Source organism: Rana temporaria, chromosome 4 (genome assembly GCF_905171775.1).
Source record: "Rana temporaria chromosome 4, aRanTem1.1, whole genome shotgun sequence".
In the NCBI taxonomy this organism is placed as follows: Eukaryota; Metazoa; Chordata; class Amphibia; order Anura; family Ranidae; genus Rana; species Rana temporaria.
The window spans coordinates 467,579,100-467,584,099 of NC_053492.1; the positions used below are offsets into that span (position 1 = coordinate 467,579,100).

The window sequence follows — 5,000 nt, forward strand, 5'->3', positions numbered from 1 at the left end:
CACAGACGCATTCACCCTTAGTGAAACAATTCACACAGTGGATGCAATCACCCTGGGGGTGAAGCAGACACAAGCAGTAGCGCAGTACAGCCTGGCCTTGATGCAGACACAAGCAGTAGCGTAGTACAGCCTGGCTGTGATGCAGACACAGGCAGTAGCAGTGTACAGCCTGGCCGTGATGCAGACACAAGCAGTAGCAGTGTACAGCCTGGCCGTGATGCAGACACAAGCAGTAGCAGAGTGCAGCCTGGCTGTGATGCAGACACAGGCAGTAGCAGAGTACAGCCTGGCCGTGATGCAGACACAAGCAGTAGCAGTGTACAGCCTGGCCGTGATGCAGACACAGGCAGTAGTGTAATACAGCCTGGCCGTGATGCAGACACAAGCAGTAGCAGTGTACAGCCTGGCCGTGATGCAGACACAAGCAGTAGCAGTGTACAGCCTGGCCGTGATGCAGACACAGGCAGTAGCAGTGTACAGCCTGGCCGTGATGCAGACACAAGCAGTAGCAGTGTACAGCCTGGCCGTGATGCAGACACAAGCAGTAGCAGAGTGCAGCCTGGCTGTGATGCAGACACAGGCAGTAGCAGAGTACAGCCTGGCCGTGATGCAGACACAAGCAGTAGCAGTGTACAGCCTGGCCGTGATGCAGACACAGGCAGTAGTGTAATACAGCCTGGCCGTGATGCAGACACAAGCAGTAGCAGTGTACAGCCTGGCCGTGATGCAGACACAAGCAGTAGCAGTGTACAGCCTGGCCGTGATGCAGACACAAGCAGTAGCAGAGTACAGCCTGGCCGTGATGCAGACACAGGCAGTAGCAGAGTACAGCCTGGCCGTGATGCAGACACAGGCAGTAGCAGTGTACAGCCTGGCCGTGATGCAGACATAAGCAGTAGCAGCGTACAGCCTGGCCGTGATGCAGACACAGGCAGTAGCAGCGTACAGCCTGGCCGTGATGCAGACACAAGCAGTAGCGCAGTACAGCCTGGCCGTGATGCAGACACAGGCAGTAGCAGTGTACAGCCTGGCCGTGATGCAGTGTACAGCCTGGCTGTGATGCAGACACAAGCAGTAGCAGAGTACAGCCTGGCCGTGATGCAGACACAAGCAGTAGCAGTGTACAGCCTGGCCGTGATGCAGACACAGGCAGTAGCAGTGTACAGCCTGGCCGTGATGCAGACACAAGCAGTAGCAGAGTGCAGCCTGGCTGTGATGCAGACACAGGCAGTAGTGTAATACAGCCTGGCCGTGATGCAGACACAAGCAGTAGCAGTGTACAGCCTGGCCGTGATGCAGACACAGGCAGTAGTGTAATACAGCCTGGCCGTGATGCAGACACAGGCAGTAGCAGTGTACAGCCTGGCCGTGATGCAGACACAAGCAGTAGCAGAGTGCAGCCTGGCCGTGATGCAGACACAAGCAGTAGCAGCGTACAGCCTGGCCGTGATGCAGACACAAGCAGTAGCAGTGTACAGCCTGGCCGTGATGCAGACGCAGGCAGTAGCAGTGTACAGCCTGGCCGTGATGCAGACGCAGGCAGTAGCAGTGTACAGCCTGGCCGTGATGCAGACACAAGCAGTAGCAGAGTACAGCCTGGCCATGATGCAGACACAAGCAGTAGCAGAGTACAGCCTGGCCGTGATGCAGACGCAGGCAGTAGCAGAGTACAGCCTGGCCGTGATGCAGACACAAGCAGTAGCGCAGTACAGCCTGGCCGTGATGCAGACACAAGCAGTAGCAGTGTACAGCCTGGCCGTGATGCAGACGCAGGCAGTAGCAGAGTACAGCCTGGCCGTGATGCAGACACAGGCAGTAGCAGAGTACAGCCTGGCCGTGATGCAGACACAGGCAGTAGCGTAGTACAGCCTGGCCGTGATGCAGACACAAGCAGTAGCAGTGTACAGCCTAGCCGTGATGCAGACACAAGCAGTAGCAGTGTACAGCCTGGCCGTGATGCAGACACAAGCAGTAGCAGTGTATAGCCTGGCCGTGATGCAGACACAAGCAGTAGCAGTGTACAGCCTGGCCGTGATGCAGACACAGGTAGTAGCAGTGTACAGCCTGGCCGTGATGCAGACACAAGCAGTAGCAGCGTACAGCCTGGCCGTGATGCAGACACAAGCAGTAGCAGCGTACAGCCTGGCCGTGATGCAGACACAAGCAGTAGCAGCGTACAGCCTGGCCGTGATGCAGACACAAGCAGTAGTGTAATACAGCCTGGCCGTGATGCAGACACAAGCAGTAGCAGTGTACAGCCTGGCCGTGATGCAGACACAAGCAGTAGCAGCGTACAGCCTGGCCGTGATGCAGACACAAGCAGTAGCAGCGTACAGCCTGGCCGTGATGCAGACACAAGCAGTAGCAGCGTACAGCCTGGCCGTGATGCAGACACAAGCAGTAGCAGCGTACAGCCTGGCCGTGATGCAGACACAGGCAGTAGCAGCGTACAGCCTGGCCGTGATGCAGACACAAGCAGTAGCGCAGTACAGCCTGGCCGTGATGCAGACACAGGCAGTAGCAGTGTACAGCCTGGCCGTGATGCAGACACAAGCAGTAGCAGAGTGCAGCCTGGCCGTGATGCAGACACAAGCAGTAGCAGCGTACAGCCTGGCCGTGATGCAGACACAAGCAGTAGCAGTGTACAGCCTGGCCGTGATGCAGACGCAGGCAGTAGCAGTGTACAGCCTGGCCGTGATGCAGACGCAGGCAGTAGCAGTGTACAGCCTGGCCGTGATGCAGACACAAGCAGTAGCAGAGTACAGCCTGGCCATGATGCAGACACAAGCAGTAGCAGAGTACAGCCTGGCCGTGATGCAGACGCAGGCAGTAGCAGAGTACAGCCTGGCCGTGATGCAGACACAGGCAGTAGCAGAGTACAGCCTGGCCGTGATGCAGACACAGGCAGTAGCGTAGTACAGCCTGGCCGTGATGCAGACACAAGCAGTAGCAGTGTACAGCCTAGCCGTGATGCAGACACAAGCAGTAGCAGTGTACAGCCTGGCCGTGATGCAGACACAAGCAGTAGCAGTGTATAGCCTGGCCGTGATGCAGACACAAGCAGTAGCAGTGTACAGCCTGGCCGTGATGCAGACACAGGCAGTAGCAGTGTACAGCCTGGCCGTGATGCAGACACAAGCAGTAGCAGCGTACAGCCTGGCCGTGATGCAGACACAAGCAGTAGCAGCGTACAGCCTGGCCGTGATGCAGACACAAGCAGTAGCAGCGTACAGCCTGGCCGTGATGCAGACACAAGCAGTAGTGTAATACAGCCTGGCCGTGATGCAGACACAAGCAGTAGCAGTGTACAGCCTGGCCGTGATGCAGACACAAGCAGTAGCAGCGTACAGCCTGGCCGTGATGCAGACACAAGCAGTAGCAGCGTACAGCCTGGCCGTGATGCAGACACAAGCAGTAGCAGCGTACAGCCTGGCCGTGATGCAGACACAAGCAGTAGCAGCGTACAGCCTGGCCGTGATGCAGACACAGGCAGTAGCAGCGTACAGCCTGGCCGTGATGCAGACACAAGCAGTAGCGCAGTACAGCCTGGCCGTGATGCAGACACAGGCAGTAGCAGTGTACAGCCTGGCCGTGATGCAGTGTACAGCCTGGCTGTGATGCAGACACAAGCAGTAGCAGAGTACAGCCTGGCCGTGATGTAGACACAGGCAGTAGCAGTGTACAGCCTGGCCGTGATGCAGACACAGGCAGTAGCGTAGTGCAGCCTGGCCGTGATGCAGACACAAGCAGTAGCAGCGTACAGCCTGGCCGTGATGCAGACACAAGCAGTAGCAGCGTACAGCCTGGCCGTGATGCAGACACAAGCAGTAGCAGCGTACAGCCTGGCCGTGATGCAGACACAGGCAGTAGCAGTGTACAGCCTGGCCGTGATGCAGACACAGGCAGTAGCAGTGTACAGCCTGGCCGTGATGCAGACACAAGCAGTAGCAGAGTACAGCCTGGCCGTGACAGAGGAAATTATGCCAGCTGGAAAAAATGTCTCATTTCCTGACAAACAGAAAAGCCGCATTGAGAGCCGAGTCTGAAAATAGTGCCGAGCTCCACCCGTCCTCCACCCGTCCTAGTGTGTGTATGGAGGGGACAAGGCAGAGCCAGCACATTGCTGTACACATCTTTATATAGTCTCCGAGGAGCGATTCACATGGATTTGGGGTAGGGTGCCTCCAACAGCCTTCTATGCAGGTTTTAGGACGTGGGAAAATATTCATCGTTCTGAATTAGTGGGGGCTGCTGTGTGAGACGTGAGGGTCAAAGCAGGGGCAGGGTGTGTATGAGGTGGATGGGTGCTGCACTGTGCGCTCCTCTACATTCCGGCACAAAGTGTTCTCCGCAAATCAAAGCAGATGTGAAGCGGAGACTCCAGATTGGAGAGGAAATGGCTGCGCAATGTGCTGTGCTGGAAAAAGATAAGAGAAGGCTCGGGCAATGATACCGAGGAGAATGGAGTCATATGGTGTTCCGATACCGAGGAGGAGAAACGGAGCCATATGGGGTTCAGATACCGAGGAGGAGAATGAAGTCATATGGTGTTCCGATACCAAGGAGGAGAAACGAGCCATATGGTATTCCAATACTGAGGAGGAGAAACTAACCATATGGTATTCCAATACCGAGGAGGAGAAACGAGCCATATGGTATTCCAATACTGAGGAGGAGAAACTAACCACATGGTGTTCCAATTCCCGAGGAGGAGAAACGAGCCATATGGTGTTCCAATACCGAGGAGGAGAAACTAACCACATGGTGTTCCAATTCCCGAGGAGGAGAAACGAGCCATATGGTATTCCAATACTGAGGAGGAGAAACGAGCCATATGGTATTCCAATACCGAGGAGGAGAAACGAGCCATATGGTATTCCAATACTGAGGAGGAGAAACGAACCATATGGTGTTCCAATACCGAGGAGGAGAATGAAGTCATATGGTGTTCCGATACCAAGGAGGAGAAACGAGCCATATGGTATTCCAATACTGAGGAG

General features: G+C 55.7%; 1 protein-coding gene across 2 annotated transcripts in view; it reads right to left on the reverse strand.

Moving 5' to 3' along the window:
* Positions 1 to 5,000, reverse strand: part of CRIP3 (cysteine rich protein 3) — a 51,137-nt gene that overhangs the window by 4,962 nt on the left and 41,175 nt on the right. The window lies entirely within an intron of this gene.